We start from the raw sequence: 20,928 nt of genomic DNA, 5'->3' as shown, positions 1-20,928 counted from the left end.
CAGACTCATCAAGAAAAAAAGGGAGAAGACTCAAATCAATAGAATTAGAAATGAAAAAGGAGAGGTAACAACCGACAATGCAGAATACATAGGATCATGAGAGATTACTACAAGCAGCAATATGCCAATAAAAAGGACAACCATGAAGAAATGGACAAATTCTTAGAAAAGCACAACTTTCTGGAACTGAACCAGGAAGAAATAGAAAATATAAACAGACCAATCACACATACTGAAATTGAGACTGTGATTAGAAATTTCCAACAAACAAAAGCCCAGGACCAGATGGCTTCACAGGCGAATTCTATCAAACATTTAGAGAAGAGCTAACACCTATCTTTCTCAAACTCTTCCAAAATATAGCAGAGGAAGGAACACTCCCAAACTCATTCTATGAGGCCATCATCACCCTGACACCAAAAGCAGACAAAGATGTCACAAAGAAGGAAAACTACAGGCCAATATCAATGATGAACACAGATACAAAAATCCTCAACAAAATACTAGCAAACAGAATCCAACAGCACATTAAAAGGAGCATACACCATGATCAAATGGGGTTTATTCAAGGATTCTTCAATATACACAAATCAATCAATGTGATACACCCTATTAACAAATTGAAGGAGAAAAACCATATGATCTTCTCAATAGATGCAGAAAAAGCCTTCAACAAAATTCAACAACCATGTATGATGAAAACCCTCCAGAAAATAGGGATAGAGGGAACTTACCTCAATATAATAAAGGACGTATATGACAAACCCACAGCTAACATCATTCTCAATGGTGAAAAACTGAAACCATTTCCTCTAAGATCAGGAACAAGAGAAGGTTGTCCATTCTCACCACTATTATTCAATATAGTTTTCGGAGTTTTAGCCACAGCAATCAGAGAATAAAAAGAAATTAAACGAATCCAAATAAGAAAAGAAGAAGTAAAGCTGTCATTGTTTGCAGATGACATGGTACTATACATAGAGAATCCTAAAGATGCTACCAGAAAACTACTAGACCTAATCAATGAATCTGGTAAAGTAGCAGGAGACAAAATTAATGCACAGAAATCTCTTACATGCCTATACACTAATGATGAAAAATCTGAAAGAGAAATTAAGGAAACACTCCCATTTACCATTGCAACAAAAAGAATCAAATACCTAGGAATAAATCTACCTAAGGAGAAAAAAGACCTGTACACAGAAAACTATAAGACACTGATGAAAGAAATTAAAGATGATACAAATAGAGAGATATACCACGTTCTTGGATTGCAAGAATCAACATTGTGAAAATGACTATACTACCCAAAGCAATCTGCAGAATCAATGCAATCCCTATGAAAACTGGCATTTTTCACAGAACTAGAACAAAAAATTTCACAATTTGTATGGAAACACAAAAGACCCCGAATAGCCAAACTAATCTTGAGAACGAAAAATGATGCTGGGGGAATCAGGCTCCCTGACTTCAGAACATACTACAAAACTACAGTAGTCAAGAAATTATGGTACTGGCACAAAAACAGAAATATATATCAATGGAACAGGATAGAAAGCCCAGAGATAAACCCATGCACATGTGGTCACCTTATTTCTGATAAAGGAGGCAAGAATATACAATGGAGAAAAGACAGCCCTTCAATAAGTGGTGCTGGGGAAACTGGACAGCTACATGTAAAAGAATGAAATTAGAACACTCCCTCACACCATACACAAAAATAAACTCAAAATGGATTAAAGACCTAAATGTAATGCCAGACACTATCAAACTCTTAGAGGAAAACATAGGCAGAACACTGTGTGACATAGATTACAGCCATATCCTTTATGACCCACTTCCTAGAGAAATGGAAATAAAAACAAAAATAAACAAATGGGATCTAATAAAACCTAAAAGCGTTTGCACAGCAAAGGAAACCATAAACAAGACGAAAAGACAATCCTCAGAATGGGAGAAAATATTTGCAAATGAAGCAACTGACCAAGGATTAATCTCCAAAATTTAGAAGCAGCTCATGCAGCTCAATAACAAAAAAACAAACAACCCAACCCAAAAATGGGCAGAAGACCTAAATAGACATTTCTCCAAAGAAGATATACAGACTACCAACAAACACATGAAAGATTGCTCAACATCACTAATCATTAGAGAAATGCAACTCAAAACTACAATGAGGTATCACCTCCCACCCGTCAGAATGGCCATCATCAAAAAAATCTAGAAACAATAAATGCCGGAGAGGGTGTGGAGAAAAGGAAACCCTCTTGCACTGTTGGTGGGAATGTAAATTGATACAGCTACTATGGAGAACAGTATGGAGGTTCCTTAAAAAAGTACAAATAATCTACGCGTGGAACAACTCCTACGGAGCACCTACTGAACGCTGGCAGAAGACCTCAGACCTCCCAAAAGGCAAGGAACGCCCCACGTACCTGGTTAGGGCAAAAGAAAAAAATAAACAGAGACAAAAGGATAGGGACGGGTCCTGCACCAGCGGGAGGGAACTGTGAAGGAGGAAAAGTGTCCACACACTAGGAAGCCCCTTCGCGGGCGGAGACTGTGGGTGGCGGAGTGGGGGAGCTTTGGAGGCGGAGACTGTGGGTGGCGGAGTGGGGGAGCTTCGGAGCCGCGGAGGAGAGCACAGCAACAGGGGTGCGGAGGGCAAAGCGGGGAGATTCCAGCGCAGAGGATCGGGGCCGACCGGCACTCACCAGCCGAGAGGCTTGTCTGCTCGCCCGAAGGGGCGGGCGGGGCTGGGAACTGAGGCTCCAGCTTCTGTCGGAGCTCCGGGAGAGGACTGAGGTTGGCGGCCTGAACACAGCCTGCAGGGCGTTAGTGCACCGCGGCTAGCCGGGAGGGAGTCCGGGGAAAAGTCTGGACCTGCCGAAGAGGCAAGAGACTTTTTCTTCCCTCTTTGTTTCCTGGTGCACGAGGAGAGGGGATTAAGAACGCTGCTTAAGAGAGCTCCAGAGACGGGCGCGAGCCGCAGCTAAAAGTGCGGAGCCCAGAGACAGACATGAGATGCTAAGGCCGCTGCTACCGCCACCAAGAAGCCTGTGTACGAACACAGGTCACTATCCACACCCCCTTCCGGGGAGCCTGTGCAGCCCGCCACTGCCAGGGTCCCGGCATCCAGGGACAACTCCCCGGGGAGAACGCACGGTGCACCTCAGGCTGGTGCAACGTCACGTCGGCCTCTGCCGCCGCACGCCCGCCCCGCACTCCGTGACCCTCCCTACCCCCGGCCTGAGTGAGCCAGAGCCTCTGAATCAGCGGCTCCTTTAACCCCCTCCTGTCTGAGCAAAGAACAGACGCCCTCCAGCAACCTACACGCACAGGCGGGGCCAAATCCAAAGCTGAGCCCCTGGGAGCTGTGAGAACAAAGAAGAGAAAGGGAAATCTCTCCCAGCAGCCTCAGAAGCAGCGGATTAAAGCTCCACAATCAACTTGAGGTACTCTACATCTGTGGAATACATGAATAGACAACGAATCATCCCAAATTAAGGAGCGGTGTGGATGAAAGGCTCTTGGTGCTGCAGCCAGGAGTTAGTGCTGTGCCTCTGAGGTGGGAGAGCCAACTTCAGGACACTGGTCCACAAGAGGCCTCTCAGCTGCACATAATATCAAACGGCGAAAATCTCCCAGAGATTTCCATCTCAACGCCAGCACCCAGCTTCACTCAACGACCAGCAAGCTACAGTGCTGGACAGCCTATGCCAAACAACTAGCAAGACAGGAACACAACCCCACCCATTAGCAGAGAGGCTGCCCAAAATCATAATAAGTCTACAGACACCCCAAAACACACCACCAGACGTGGACCTGCCCACCAGAAAGACAAGATCCAGCCTCATCCACCAGAACACAGGCACTAGTACCCTCCACCAGGAAGCCTACACAACCCACTGAACCAACCTTAGCCACTGGGGACAGACACAAAAAATAACAGGAACTACGAACCTTCAGCCTGCAAAAAGGAGACCCCAAACACAGTAAGATAAGGAAAATGAAAAGACAGAAAAACACACAGCAGATGAAGGAGCAAGATAAAAACCCACAAGACCTAACATATGAAGAGGAAAGAGGCAGTCTACCTGAAAAAGAATTCAGAATACTGATAGTAAAGATGATCCAAAATCGTGGAAATAGAATAGACAAAATGCAAGAATCAGTTAACAAGGACCTAGAAGAACTAAAGATGAAACAAACAATGATGAACAACACAATAAATGAAATGAAAAATACTCTAGATGGGATCAATAGCAGAATAACTGAGGCAGAAGAACGGATAAGTGACCTGGAAGGTAAAAGAGTGGAAATAACTACTGCAGAGCAGAATAAAGAAAAAAGAATGAAAAGAACTGAGGACAGTTTCAGAGACCTCTGGGACAATATTAAACGCACCAACATTCGAATTATAGGGGTTCCAGAAGAAGAAGAGAAAAAGAAAGGGACTGAGAAGATATTTGAAGAGATTATAGTTGAAAACTTCCCTAATATGGGAAAGGAAATAGTTAATCAAGTCCAGTAAGCACAGAGAGTCCCATACAGGATAAATCCAAGGAGAAATACGCCAAGACACATATTAATCAAACTGTCAAAAATTAAATACAAAGAAAACATATTAAAAGCAGCAAGGGAAAAACAACAAATAATACACAAGGGAATCCCCATAAGGTTAACAGCTGATCTTTCAGCAGAAACTCTGTAAGCCAGAAGGGAGTGGCAGGACATATTGAAAGTGTTGAAGGAGAAAAACCTGCAACCAAGATTACTCTACCCAGCAAGGATCTCATTCAGATTTGATGGAGAAATTAAAACCTTTAAAGAGAAGCAAAAGCTGATAGAGTTCAGCACCACCAAACCAGCTCTACAACAACTGCTAAAGGAAGTTCTCTAGGCAAGAAACACAAAAGAAGGAAAAGACCTACAATAACGAACCCAAAACAGTTAAGAAAATGGGAATAGGAACATACATATCGATAATTACCTTAAATGTAAATGGACTAAATGCTCCCACCAAAAGACACAGATTGGCTGAATGGATACAAAAACAAGACGGATATATTTGCTGTCTACAAGAGACCCACTTCAGACCTAGAGACACATACAGACTGAAAGTAAGGGGATGGAAAAAGTTATTTCATGCAAATGGAAACCAAAAGAAATCTGGAGTAGCAATTCTCATATTAGACAAAATAGACTTTAAAACAAAGACTATTAGAAGAGACAAAGAAGGACACTACATAATGATCAAGGGATCGATCCAAGAAGAAGATATAACAATTGTAAATATTTATGCACCCAACGTAGGAGCACCTCAATACATAAGGCAAATACTGACAGCCATAAAAGGGGAAATCGACAGTAACACATTCATAGTAGGGGACTTTAACACCCCACTTTCACCAATGGACAGATCATCCAAAATGAAAATAAATAAGGAAACACGAGCTTTAAATGATACATTAAACGAGATGGACTTAATTGATATTTATAGGACATTCCATCCAAAAACAACAGAATACACATTTTTCTCAAGTGCTCATGGAACATTCTCCAGGTTAGATCATATCTTGGGTCACAAATGAAGCCTTGGTAAATTTAAGAAAATTGAAGTTGTATCAAGTATCTTTTCCGACCACAACGCTATGAGACTAGATATCAATTACAGGAAAAGATCTGTAAAAAATACAAACACATGGAGGCTAAACAATACACTACTTAATAACGAAGTGATCACTGAAGAAATCAAAGCGGAAATCAAAAAATACCTAGAAACAAATGACAATGGAGACACGACGACTCAAAATATATGGGATGCAGCAAAAGCAGTTCTAAGAGGGAAGTTTATAGCAATACATCCTACCTTAAGAAACAGGAAACATCTCGAATAAACAACCTAACCTTGCACCTAAAGCAATCAGCGAAAAAAGAACAAAAAAACCCCAAAGTTAGCAGAAGGAAAGAAATCATAAAAATCAGATCAGAAAAAAAAGAAAAATAAATGAAGGAAACGATAGCAAACATAAATAAAAGTAAAAGCTGGTTCTTTGAGAATATAAACAAAATTGATAAACCATTAGCCAGACTCATCAAGAAAAAAAGGGAGAAGACTCAAATCAATAGAATTAGAAATGAAAAAGGAGAAGTAACAACTGACAATGCAGAAATACAAAAGATCATGAGAGATTACTACAAGCAACTCTATGCCAATAAAATGGACAACCTGGAAGAAATGGACAAATTCTTAGAAAGGCACAACCTGCCAAGACTGAATCAGGAAGAAATAGAAAATATGAACAGACCAATCACAAGCACTGAAATTGAAACTGTGATTAAAAATCTTCCAACAAGCAAAAGCCCAGGACCAGATGGCTTCACAGGCGAATTCTATCAAACATTTAGAGAAGAGTTATCACCTATCCTTCTCAAACTCTTCCAAAATATAGCAGAGGGAGGAACACTCCCCAACTCATTCTACGAGGCCACCATCACCCTGATACCAAAACCAGACAAGGATGTCACAAAGAAAGAAAACTACAGGCCAATATCACTGATGAACATAGATGCAAAAATCCTCAACAAAATACTAGCAAACAGAATCCAACAGCACATCAAACGGGTCATACACCATGATCAAGTGGGGTTTATTCCAGGAATGCAAGGATTCTTCAATATACACAAATCAATCAACATGATATACCATATTAACAAATTGAAGGAGAAAAACCATATGATCATCTCAATAGATGCAGAGAAAGCTTTTGACAAAATTCAACACCCATTTATGATAAAAACCCTGCAGAAAGTAGGCATAGAGGGAACTTTCCTCAACCTAATAAAGGCCATATATGACAAACCCACAGCCAACATCGTCCTCAATGGTGAAAAACTGAAAGCATTTCCACTAAGATCAGGAACAAGACAAGGTTGCCCACTCTCACCACTATTATTCAACATAGTTTTGGAAGTTTTAGCCACAGCAATCAGAGAAGAAAAGGAAATAAAAGGAATCCAAATAAGAAAAGAAGAAGTAAAGCTGTTACTCTTTGCAGATGACATGATACTATACATAGAGAATCCTAAAGATGCTACCAGAAAACTACTAGAGCTAATCAATGAATTAGGTAAAGTAGCAGGATACAAAATTAATGCACAGAAATCTCTGGCATTCCTATACACTAAGGATGAAAAATATGAAAGTGAAATCAAGAAAACACTCCCATTTACCATTGCAACAAAAAGAATAAAATATCTAGGAATAAACCTACCTAAGGAGACAAAACACCTGTATGCAGAAAATTATAAGACACTGATGAAAGAAATTAAAGATGATACAAATAGATGGAGAGATAGACCATGTTCTTGGATTCGAAGAATCAACATTGTGAAAATGACTGTACTACCCAAAGCAATCTACAGATTCAATGCAATCCCTATCAAACTACCACTGGCATTTTTCACAGAATTAGAACAAAAAATTTCACAATTTGTATGGAAACACAAAAGACCCCGAATAGCCAAAGCAATCTTGAGAACGAAAAACGGTGCTGGAGGAATCAGGCTTCCTGACTTCAGACAACACTACAAAGCTACAGTAATCAAGACAGTATGGTACTGGCACAAAAACAGAAATATAGATCAATGGAACAGGACAGAAAGCCTAGAGCTATACCCACGCACATATGGTCACCTTATCTTTGACAAAGGAGGCAGGAATGTACAGTGGAGAAAGGACAGCCTCTTCAATAAGTGGTGCTGGGAACACTGGACAGCTACATTTAAAAGTTTGAGATTAGATCACTCCCTAACACCATACACAAAAATAAGCTCAAAATGCATTAAAGACTTAAATGTAAGGCCAGAAACTATCAAACTCTTAGAGGAAAACATAGGCAGGACACTCTATGACATAAATCACAGCAAGGTCCTTTTTGACCCACCTCCTAGAGAAATGGAAATAAAAACAAAAATAAACAAATGGGACCTAATGAAACTTAAAAGCTTTTGTGCAGCAAAGGAAACCATAAAGAAGACCAAAAGACAACCCTCAGAATGGGAGAAAATATTTGCAAATGAAGCAACTGACAAAGGATTAATCTCCAAAATTTATAAGCAGCTCATGCAGCTTAATAACAAAAAAAACAAACAACCCAATCCAAAAATGGGCAGAAGACCTAAATAGACATTTCTCCAAAGAAGATATACAGAGTGCCAACAAACACATGAAAGAATGCTCAACATCACTAATCATTAGAGAAATGCAAATCAAAACTACAATGAGATATCATCTCACACCAGTCAGAATGGCCATCATCAAAAAATCTAGAAACAATAAATGCTGGAGACGGTGTGGAGAAATGCGAACCCTCTTACACTGTTGGTGGGAATGTAAATTGATACAGCCACTGTGGAGCACAGTATGGAGGTTCCTTAAAAAACCAGAAATAGAACTACCATATGACCCAGCAATCCCACTACTGGGCATATACCCTGAGAAAATCATAATTCAAAAAGAGTCATGTACCAAAATGTTCATTGTAGCCCTATTTACAATAGCCCAGAGATGGAAACAACCTAAGTGTCCATCATCGGATGAATGGATAAAGAAGATGTGGCATATATATACAATGGAATATTACTCAGCCATAAAAAGAAACGAAATTGAGCTATTTGTAATGAGGTGGATAGACCTAGAGTCTGTCACACAGAGTGAAGTAAGTCAGAAAGAGAGAGACAAATACCGTATGCTAACACATATATATATGGAATTTAAGAAAAAAAATGTCATGAAAAACCTAGGGGTGAAACAGGAATAAAGACACAGACTTCCTAGAGAATGGACTTGAGGCTATGGGGAGGGGGAAGGGTAAACGGTGACAAAGCGAGAGAGAGGCATGGACATATATACACTACCAAACGTAAGGTAGGTAGCTAGTGGGAAGCAGCCGCATAGCACAGGGAGATCAGCTTGGTGCTTTGTGACCGCCTGGAGGGATGGGATAGGGAGGGTGGGAGGGAGGGAGACGCAAGAGGGAAGAGATATGGGAACATATGTATATATATAATTGATTCATTTTGTTGTGAAGCTGAAACAAACATACCATTGTAAAGCAATTATACTCCAATAAAGATGTTAAAATGAAAAAAAGAAAAAGAAACTACAAATAGAACTACCATATGACCCAGCAACCTCACTACTTGTCATATACCCTTAGAAAACCATAATTTAACAAGAGCCATGTACCACAGTGTTCACTGTAGCTGTATTTACAATAGCCAGGACATGGAAGCAACCTGTCCATTGACAGATGAATGGATAAAGAAGATGTGGCACATATATACAATGGAATATTACTCAGCCATAAAAAGAAACGAAATTGAGTTATTTGTAGTAAGGAGGATGGACCTAGAGACTGTCATACAGAGTGAAGTAAGTCAGAAAGAGAAAAATAAATACCGTATGCTAACAAATATATATGGAATCTAAAAAAAAGTTCTGAAGAACCTTGGATCAGTACAAGAATAAAGATGCAGATGTAGAGAATGGACTTGAGGACACGGGGAGGGCTAAGGGTAAGTTGGGACGACGTGAGAGAGTGGCATGGACTTATATATGCCAACAAATGTAAAATAGATAGCTAGTGGGAAGCAGCCACATAGTACAGGGAGAGCAGCTCAGTACTATGTGACCACCTAGAGAGGTGCGATAGGGAAGGTGGGAGGGAGATGCAAGAGGGAGGGGATATAGGGATATATGTATATGTATAGCTGATTCACTTTGTTATAAAGTAGAAACGAACACACCATTGTAAAGCAATTATATTCCAATAAAGATGTTAAAAAAAGTGGAAAATTATATGGCAGCAAGTATTATATTAGAATGATAATTTGTGTTAACATTTCATTGTTTCTTTTTAAGTATAGCTAGTCAATTCCTAGGCTTAAGTCAAAATTTAAGAATGCAAACTGGATGAAAAATAATATAGTGTAAAATAGTAGAGCAAATCATCAAGATTTCTGACTATAACATAGATTTTTTTAATTGCTGATAACATAAATGTATCAAGTGTTCCATAAATATTGGACTTTTATATAAATATTAAGATACTTTTATTATTTTTTTCTCTAAAATAAATCCTGTCAGAATGCTCTGGAATGGAAGGATAGCAAAATATCTTAAAAGACTGCAAATTACCTAGAGGAGAACATAGGCAATACATTCTCTGACATAAATTGTACCAATGTTTTATTAGGTCAGTCTCCCAAGTCAATAGAAATAAAAACAAAAATAAACAAATGGGACCTAATCAAACTTACAAGCTTTTGCACCGCAATGGAAATCATAAACAAAATGAAAAGACAGCCTACAGAAACGGAGAAATATTTCCAAATGATGTGACCGACAAGGGCTTAATTTCCAAAATATACAAGAATATCATATAACTGAATAACCAAAAAGCAAACCACCGAATGCACAAATGGGCAGAACACCTTAATCAACATTTCTCCAAAGAAGACATACAGATGGCCTATAGGCACATGAAAATATGCTCAACATCACTAATTATTAGAGGAATGTAAATCAAAAGTAAAATGAGGTACCATCTCACACCAGTCAGAATGGCCATCATTAAAAAGTCTACAAATAACAAATGCTGGAGACAGCATGGAGAAAAAAGTACCTCCTACACTCTTGGTGGGAACGTAAATTGGTGCAGCCACTATGGAGAACAGTATGGAGGTTCCTTGAAAAAGTAAAAGTAGAGTTACCATACGATTCTGCAGTCCCACTCCTGGGCATATATCCGGGAAAAAAACTGTGATTCAAAAAGATACGTGCACTCCAAATGTTCATAGCAGCACTATTTACAATAGCCAAGACATGGAAGCAACCTAAGTGTCCATCAGCAGAATAGATATCTTTTGTTTTAAACAGTGTCTTTCAATTTAAAAAATGTCTACTGCATTATATTCTCTCAGTCCAAAGTTAAACTTCCTACAGGAAGTTTCTCCCTTTCACTTTCCTCTTAAAACTGAAATTAGGGTATAGGGGATACTTTGCAGTGCTTAAGGCATGTGGCAAAGTTTTCCCCAATCTTGTGTGGTCCTTGTATCAACCTTTGCCATGGGGAACCTAAAGGTGCCTTTGATCTTTCTACTCAACTGTCCACCAATCTTGCTCTTCCCTTTCTTGGTGGAGAGGAGTCAGCCTATGTGTTGTCTACCAGGGCTCCAGACAGAGTACAAGGTGAAAGCTATTCTGTTTTCTACTTTCTCCAGAACATGTTTAATGTAATTTCCCCATAATTCCTGGGGCACTAGCGTAGAAAAGTGGAAGTCAGGACACAGGACACAGGCCTCTTCTTCCATGATGTCTGTGGTTTTCTCCTTCTACCAATCCAAAGTCAATCAGGGCACGCTCTCTCCCCCTCTCTCTCTCTGTGTGTGACAAGGACTGCCCTTACTTTATTCTGATTCTCTTCTATTCTTGGCTTATGATAAAATTCCATGATACAATCAACAAAGCTTGGCCCTAGAAATGTTATTGAAATCTTCTTCTCAACAACCTGCTTTCAAGCCTATTTTTATATTATTGACTCGAAAATCCAATTCTGGACAACAAGTGCTAAATGTTGACTCCAGGTTCCTTTTGGCACCCTTCCTGTAACTGTCAAAATCTGTCCTAAAGAAAAATAATGCCTGTGGAAGAATGTCAGGAGAGGAGTCACATGAAAGGAATTTTTAAAAGAATAAAAACACACTAATGTATATTTCAAAATCTATTATTTGTATTTCAGTTAAGACAAGCCAAACACTTCCTTTACTCAGAAGTAGTAAAAGGTCACACAGGCATTGTTATGATCAATGACAACATCAAGTGAAATATGTTTAGATATAGGAAATGTTTACAGATGGGTATGGAAGATAATGTCGATTGTAATACAGATTTAACTGTGTGAGAATAGAAAGATAGGAAAGCAAATATATTTGGAGAATGTATGAGAGATGTTATAAAAATCTGAATATCTTGGAAATGTAACTCTCTCTTTACACCATAGAAAATGTTAGACAAAATATAATTATAATCCATTTAAAAATATTAAATTAAACATATGTAACAATCAAATCCAAAAATGGTATTTTGCTTGGTAAACAAACCCAAGGAAAACACTCAAATGTGGCATACGTCACTTGCAAAATTGAAAAAGTATACCAAACATTTGAAATAAGTGGTATAAAATGGAGCAACTTGCCTTTCCCCTTTGAGTGAATTCTCCGCATGCACTATCTCCCCCTCCTTCTCTTTAGAATTTTATAAAATTTTGTGTGAGAGTTGTTTTTAAGTAATACAATAGGAATTTGGAACCATGACTGAATTTGAAGATTAATTAACATAGTGAAGAAACAGTGTGTGTGACTGTTTTCCAGAGGTGGATACAATGGCTATTGGAACTTCTTATCTGGGGGAAAAAGAAAAACATTTCCATTTGTATGAAGAGTAGTTGCATTGTATTGTGTAGAAATATGGAATTTCAGTTTTTATCTATTTTATGTGAATGTTGAGTAGCCAAAGGTAGATTTGATAATTATTAAGCTATTCTATCTCAGCTCCAAACACATTCTTCCATATTCATTTTGAGATATTAGGGCTGAAACTCTACAAATCATATTGCAGCTTTGGGCTAGCTCCCTGTTGTCACAGCTAATATCTGGCACTAGAGAGAAAGGCTCAAGTCTATAAGAGGGAAGAGAAACTTGTTCCATTCTGTTTGCCTTGTGTTTACTTCCTGTTTGCTTCCTGCTCCTCTGTGTATCTTCATATCAATGGCTTTAAAAAATATTTCCAACAAAGGAAGCTGGGCTACCTTTCTGTAGCAGTTGAATCCATTTAATATTTTTTCCCAACACTTTCAGAATCAGCCTCATTATACTGCCTTCGGAGACCCTCAGACTAGCCAAATGGTCAAAAATAGTGCTTTCTTCAGAGATCTGGGTTTCAGCTCCATGGGGCCACTCCTTCAAGCTTCTTATTTTTATTAGTTTCCATCTCTTCACTTTGTTTTCCAGAGGTGATAGCTGTTTCTTGCCGTTTCTAACCTTGTGATAACATAGTGCTCTTTTTTGCCTTCTGAATTAACTAGAAAAAATTACTTGCATTAAATTATCTTTCTTTTAAAATATAAATCCTCTCTTTTAAAATGCCAGACTGATATAAGTGGTAAATTTTTGTGACTGTTCTGTGTTGACAAATATTTGCTATATTTTGGGGGTGTGATATTCTTTATAATAATATATTCCGGTTGTTTCCTAAAACCTTGACATGTATTAATTCATTTAACTAATAAAAAAAAAAAAAGAAAGAAAGTAAGCACTCCTAGGCATATACCTGGAGAAAACCATAATTCCAAAAGATACATGCACCCCAACTTTCATTGCAGCACTATTTGCAATAGCCAGGACATGGAAGCAACCTAAATGTCCATCAACAGAGGAATGGATAAAGAAGATGTGGTACATATACACAATAGGATATTACTCAGCCATAAGAAGGAACGTAATTGTGCCATTTGCAGAGACGTGGATGGACCTAGAGACTGTCATACAGAGTGAGGTAAGTCAGAAAAAGAAAAACAAGTATCGTATATTAACGCATATATGTGGAATCTAGAAAAATGGTACAGATGAACCCATTTGCAAAGAAGAAATAGAGACACAGATGTAGAGAACAAACATATGGACACCAAGGGGGGAAAGTGGTGGTGGGGGGTTATGGTGGTCTGATGAATTGGGAGATTGGGATTGACATATATACACTAATATGTATAAAATAGATAACTAATGAGAATCTATGGTACAGCACAGGGAACTCTACTCAATCCTCTGTGGTGACCTAAATGGGAAGGAAATCCAAAAATGAGGGAGCATATGTATACATCTAGCTGATTCGCTTTGCTGTACAGCAGAAACTAACACAACATTGTAAAGCAACTATACTCCAATTAAAAAAAAAAAGTTAGAAAGAAAACCCTGGGTAGGTAAGAGATAATATTGATAATATAATTCCCATTTACAGGCCAGAAAACTGAGACATTAAAAAAAAAAAGTAACTCACTCAAGATCACATAGCCATTAAGTGTTAGAGCTGAGATTTCAAACTTGAGACCTGTCAGAATACTGCTCTTAGCTGTCACAGGTGTTATATGTGTATTAGATTCAAGGTCATAACAATTAGAGTTCAGTGTGGGAAATAGAGAGCCATCTAGATATTTCAAGCAGCAAAGGATTTGCTCTGGGGGATTAGGTTTTTACAAACCCAGTGGATGAACTAGAGGGCCAGAGGCTGTTACCGAACTTTTTAATTAAAAGTCATGCCCTGATACAATAATCCAGATTCCAGGAAACTACTACTGCCATTCATAATTCTGGAAACTGCTGCTGTCACTCCATTATGATTTTTTAAAAGATTTTTATTGGAATATAGTTGATTTACAATGTTGTGTTAGTTTTGGGTGTACAGCAAAGTGAATCAGTTATACATATAGCCACTCTTTTTAAGGATTCCTTTCCCATATAGGTTATTTCAGAGTATTGAGTAGAGTTCCCTGTGTTATACAGTAGGTCCTTATTAGTTATCTATTTTATATAACTCCATCATTATTGTTGAAACGCAGCTACTCTGAAACAGGTACTTTACAATGGGACACCAATTCTTTTCATGCCTCACCCTTTGCAATTTGCATTGTTTTTCAGACCCACAACTAACATCAAATCCCCACACGCTCCAGGTATTGTAGGCTTAATAATGGTCCCAAAGATGCCCACATCCTGTCAAAAGATAAACTGAAGCACATTAAAATTTTCAAGTTTATTTGAACAACATCAATTCGAATTGGGCAGTGCCAAACCCAAAGTGGTTAGGAACGCTCTCAGGACTGGAGCTGGGGAAAGGCTTTTATAGAGCAGCCTCAGAAGCAAAGCAAGGAAATTGTTTGATTGGCTATAGTTTAAGTGGTTGCCTTATTTGGGAAAGGCTAGTTGGCTCTTTGTGATCGGGAGTTCTTAAATTTTGTTTTCTGGGATATGAGAGCACTTACAGGAATTGACCCTGGCTTAGGTTTCAGTGTGCTTATGTAAGCTACCAAGACATTAGAGGCACCTCAGTCTAATGGGCTTGAAGGCAAGCAGAAATTGCCACCCCAAAATCTGTGTCTTTAGCATAAGGATTATTTTAGGCTGATTATTTTTAGGAAATAGCAGATGTAGGAAAATTCTGAAAACTGAGTAGAAATTACCCTTTTGTAAGAGACATTTAAATTTATAAGGGAAATTTCCATTTGTAAGGGTATCTCCCTTTCTCTACCAGGAAAATAAGGATGACTAAATCTCTAGCAACTCTTATCAGTGGAGAAGGCAAGGATGTTAATCTGCATAACTTTACCCTTGTTTACTCTGCTTTTCTTGGTAACCTCTTATCTGACCTCCCCTATACAATATCTTCTTTAGTCTTCAGTTGGAGATGGTATTTCAGGTGGTGGCTTGGGCCATTTTGGGGTGTTACTTTACTTAGTTTTCCTGGGTCTGTCCTGTGTATACAGGAGCTATACATGTTATTGAACTTCTGTTTGTTTTTCTCCTATCAATCTGCCTTCTGTTACAAGGGGGGGGGGTTCTCAGCAAAGAACCTAGAAGGGTGGAAGGAAAGTTATTTTTCCTCCCCTACAGTCTCCTTGTTGAATTACTTTAATAATTCTAATCCCTGGGTTGTGTGACTATGTTACCTTACATGGCAAAGGGACTTTGCAGATATGATTAAATTAAGGATCTAGAGATGGAGAAATTATCCTGAGTTAGCTGAGCAAGCTCAGTGAAATCACAAAGATCCTCATAAGAGGGAAGCAGGAGGGTCAGGTTCAGAGAGACTGAAAGATGCCACACTGCTGGCTTTCAAGGTGGAAGATGAGGATAAGAGCCAAGGCACGCAGGAGATTTCTAGAAACTAGAAAAGGCAAGGGAACAAACTCTCCCCCAGAGCCTCCTGAAGGAATACAGTCTTGCTGACCATTTTAGCACTTCTGACATCCAGTACTCTAACAGAATAAATTTGTGTGATTTAAAGCACTCAATCTTTGGTAATTTTTTAACAGGAGCCCTAGGAAACGAATATACCAGGAAACAAGCTCAAAGTCTCACCCAAGAGGAGACAGCTTACACTCTAAAGGAAACGCAAGATTTTGCTAATTTATATAGAGACATCTAGGGAATGTGTGTGGAATGGCCAAACTAATGACATGTTCCTTCTTCTCTGATCTAGCACTTTTAAAATCCATCCCCCCACACTGGCTTCAGAGGAGGTCAGTGCCAGGTCTTTAAGCAAGGCAGAGCCAGCTCATCAGAAGGAAGAGGAGAGGCGGCCTCCGCTGGCAAAAGGAGCTGTGTAATATTTGTGGGTTCAGAACTCACCAATTCATTCCACTCCAGCCTCACCCTACATTCCAGTTCTCAGGGGACCACTGCTTCTCAATCAACCACCACACTTTTACGTAAGAGTCCTAAAGAGCCTGGGTACTTCTATGATGGCAGGATCAGACAAATGACTGCAGGATCAGATTCTGTCTGATTTGGGGCTTATTTTGCTACCATCCAGCCACATTCTCACTTGTCACTGGACCTGTATCTCCACCCTCCCTCAAGCCTGCTGTGCCTTCCCTGTACCACTAGTTCCCTCCCATCCATCATGTAGACTCTATTCTCAGCTTAACAAAGTTTTACCTATCTTTTCAGGTCCAAGATTTTCTTTTTGAGTTTTCTTCATTTTTCTCTTTAGAGTGATCTATACGTCTGAGTACACATTATACTGAATGTGCATTAAGTTATTGTAGTGTTTGATCTTATAAGAACATATTGCTACTCAGTATCCCATTTTAAGTAGACTTAATTATTCAATTGTGCCTACCAGTGCTTCATGAAGGGTAAGAAGTGCATAACTCAGGGTTGAATAAATAATATTAACATAATAGAGAGAGGTAAGTAGTTTCTGTCCTTTCCTAAAGAAAGAGATATCTTTAGGTTTTTCTAAATTTCATAAGTTGGATTGATTGAAGTTACAAGCTTTTGGCTTTCCACGACATTTTGATTTTCTTTATAGATTACCTTGCTTTACATGAAGCTTTAAATATGTTTTTTAATATGTAAGTTTAAAAATGGAAAAAACCCATTTGAAAAAAGCGATAGTGAGCAATTGAGAATTTGCTGACAATTGTATAGGTGAGATGGAGGAAAGGATTTAAATTAAAATCAGTAATGAATAATATGGTAAATTCTTATTAGATATGTCTGGTCTTGGGAGAGTCTTTCTTTAGCCACACTAATCATCTTCATGACCCTTGGTGCAACACTGAGCATCCCTGTACTTCCCTTCCACTGCATTTTATTTTGCAGAGCTGCTTCCTCTTTCACCTATGAACCTGGGAACTAACCTGAGATGCTACTGTTCCCCTTAAAAAGCTTATTAAAATATCTTACTCAGTGATGCTGTTTTCCCTACACTTGAATTGTTTCCCTAGTTACTAAAAAAATAGAAACATATTAAAACTGTTGCATCAGCAGAGATGGCTTTGTCTAGGTTTATATGCATAGGTGGTTATAGCTATATACTAGCTGATGTCTCCTGGTTAAAATTTTACGGCACTGAAACATTGACCTTCTACATCGTACCATAATTGCCTTTTGAGATAATAAAGGGAAAAATTAATATTTCTTAATTCTCTTTCATATTTACAACAATCTCTTTTTCCCTAACTCTTTCTAAACCCCTGATTCTCTTCATTTGGTAGCAAAATGAATCTATTTCCATTAATTTTTCTGGATTTCTAATTACTTTGTGGTTTGATACACAGCCCTAGATATTTTAAGAATTTGCATCAAAAGAGTATTGGGAAATTATCCAATTCAGAGTAATTATTTCTGCAATCCATGGGGTGCATCTTCCTTCATCTCCTGAATCTTCATATTCCCTCCACTTCATTAACTTGGTGTGCCACATCAACTCTGGTTCCTTTTAACTTCCATTTTTTCCTTTCAATTAATGACAAGGAGCAGTGGGGGGTGAAACGCTGGGAAAACACACACAGTGTATGCACCACACTCCTCTAACACAGCAACACACAGTGGAAAGTGAGAACTAAGTGAATCGAGCCAATGTGTTGATAGAAAACAAAACAGGTACTGAACGAATGCAGATTCGTGGCTGACAGAAGGTACATGTTTGTGCACTAAAGAAAAAGAAAAGCATCTAGGAATAAACCTACCTAAGGAGACAAAACACCTGTATGCAGAAAATTATAAGACACTGATGAAAGAAATTAAAGATGATACAAATAGATGGAGAGATAGACCATGTTCTTGGATTGGAAGAATCAACATTGTGAAAATGACTATACTACCCAAAGCAATCTACAGAATCAATGCAATCCCTATCAAACTACCAATGGCATTTTTCACAGAACTAGAATAAAAAATTTCACAATTTGTATGGAAACACAAAAGACCCTGAATAGCCAAAGCAATCTTGAGAAAGAAAAACAGAGCTGGAGGAATCAGGCTCCCTGACTTCAGACTATACTACAAAGCTACAGTAATCAAGACAGTATGGTACTGGCACAAAAAACAGAAAGACAGATCAATGGAACAGGATAGAAAGCCCAGAGATAAACCCATTCACATATGGTCACCTTATCTTTGATAAAGGAGGCAAGAATATACAGTGGAGAAAAGACAGCCTCTTCAATAAGTGGTGCTGGGAAAACTGGACAGCTACATGTAAAAGAATGAAATTAGAACACTCCCTAACACCATACACAAAAATAAACTCAAAATGGATTAAAGACCTAAATGTAAGGCCAGACACCATCAAACTTGTACAGGAAAACATAGGCAGAACACTCTATGACATAAATTACAGCAAGATTCTTTTTGACCCACCTCCTAGAGAAATGGAAATAAAAACAAAAATAAACAATGGGACCTAATGAAACTTCAAAGCTTTTGCACAGCAAAGGAAACCATAAAAAAGATGAAAATACAACCCTCAGAATGGGAGTAAATGTTTGCAAATGAAGCAACTGACAAAGGATTAATCTCCAAAACATACAAGCAACTCATGCAGCTGAATATCAAAAAAGACAAACAACCCAATCCAATAATGGGCAGAAGACCTAAATAGACATTTCTCCAAAGAAGATATACAGATTGCCAACAAACACATGAAAGAATGCTCAACATCACTAATCATTAGAGAAATGCAAATCAAAGCTACAATGAGGTATCACCTCACACCAGTCAGAATGGCCATCATCAAAAAATCTAGAAACAATAAATGCTGGAGAGGGTGTGGAGAAAAGGGAACCCTCTTGCTCTGTTGGTGGGAATTTAAATTGATACAGCCACTATGGAGAACAGTATGGTGGTTCCTTAAAAAACTAAAAATAGAACTACCATATGAACCAGCAATCCCCCTACTGGGCACATACACTGAGAAAACCATAATTCAAAAAGAGTCATGTACCAAAATGTTCATTGCAGCTCTATTTACAATAGCTAGGACATGGAAGCAACGTAAGTGTCCTCCAACAGATGAATGGATAAAGAAGATGTGGCACTTATATACAATGGAATATTACTCAGCCATAAAAAGGAACGAAACTGAGTTATTTATAATGAGGTGGATGGACCTAGAGACTGTCATACGGAGTGAAGTAAGTCAGAAAGAGCATACAAATACTGTATGCTAACACAAATATATGGAATCTAAAAAAAAAGAAAAAAGAAATGGTCAGAAGAACCTAGGGGCAAGACGGGAATAAAGATGCAGACCTACTAGAGAATGGACTTCAGGATACGGGGAGGGGGAAGTGTAAGCTGGGACAAAGTAAGAGAATGGCATGGACATATATACACTACCAAATGTAAAATAGATAGCTAGTGGGAAGCAGCCGCATAGCACAGGGAGATCAGCTCGGTGCTTTGTGACCACCTAGAGGGGTGAGATTGGGAGGGTGGGAGGGAGATGCAAGAGGGAGGAGATATGGGGACATATGTATATGTATAAGTGATTCACTTTGTTATAAAGCAGAAACTAACACCATTGTAAAGCAATTATACTCCAATAAAGATGTTAAAAAAATAAATAAAATAAAGATGGCTTCAAAAATAATAATAAAATAAAATTTAAAAAAATGAAAAGGAAAAGCAAGCACCTAAGAGAATAATAATAATAAATGCAAGAAGTCAGAAGGACTAATATCTCTCCCTTGAATGGCTCTTACAGCAACAATTATTTTAAAATAATATCTCCTAAATGTCTGTGCTGTATTTGCATTAAACAGAGTCATGACTATGAGTTATATGATTTTCAAATCTATGACACTACCTCCAGAAACTTTGGGTAACTTTACATACCTATTGCATTTCTCAAAGAAAATATAAATAAACACCAATTATCTATTGCTTTCTCATTTAATCAATTTTTTCCTCTGGATTTTATTACAGAGATCCCAATAGCCATGTGTGTGATGACTTTGCCTTCCTCATTAAATGCAGCTGAAATGACAGATTAAATATCAAGTCTAATTCGTAGGTGACCCTGGAAAATAGGAAGGGTTGACACAGCAAGATCAGGAAAATGGGGAATCCCTGAAAGATGTAAAGCAGACAGGAACAAATTGATCTCCAAACCCAAAAGATCTGAAAACTCTGAAATTCCAAAAGGTGATAAAGATGACCTCAAAAACGAAAGATCTCCCAAATCCAAAAGATCAACTTTTTATTTAGCAGGACCTAATAAAATCACAAAATTGTAGTAGCAGTGTAGCAGGGACTGAATGAAAACTCAGGTAATCAAAGGTAGCAGAAGAACAAAGG

This window comes from Globicephala melas, chromosome 3 (genome assembly GCF_963455315.2).
Source record: "Globicephala melas chromosome 3, mGloMel1.2, whole genome shotgun sequence".
In the NCBI taxonomy this organism is placed as follows: domain Eukaryota; kingdom Metazoa; phylum Chordata; class Mammalia; order Artiodactyla; family Delphinidae; genus Globicephala; species Globicephala melas.
Note: the sequence above shows the minus strand (reverse complement) of the source record.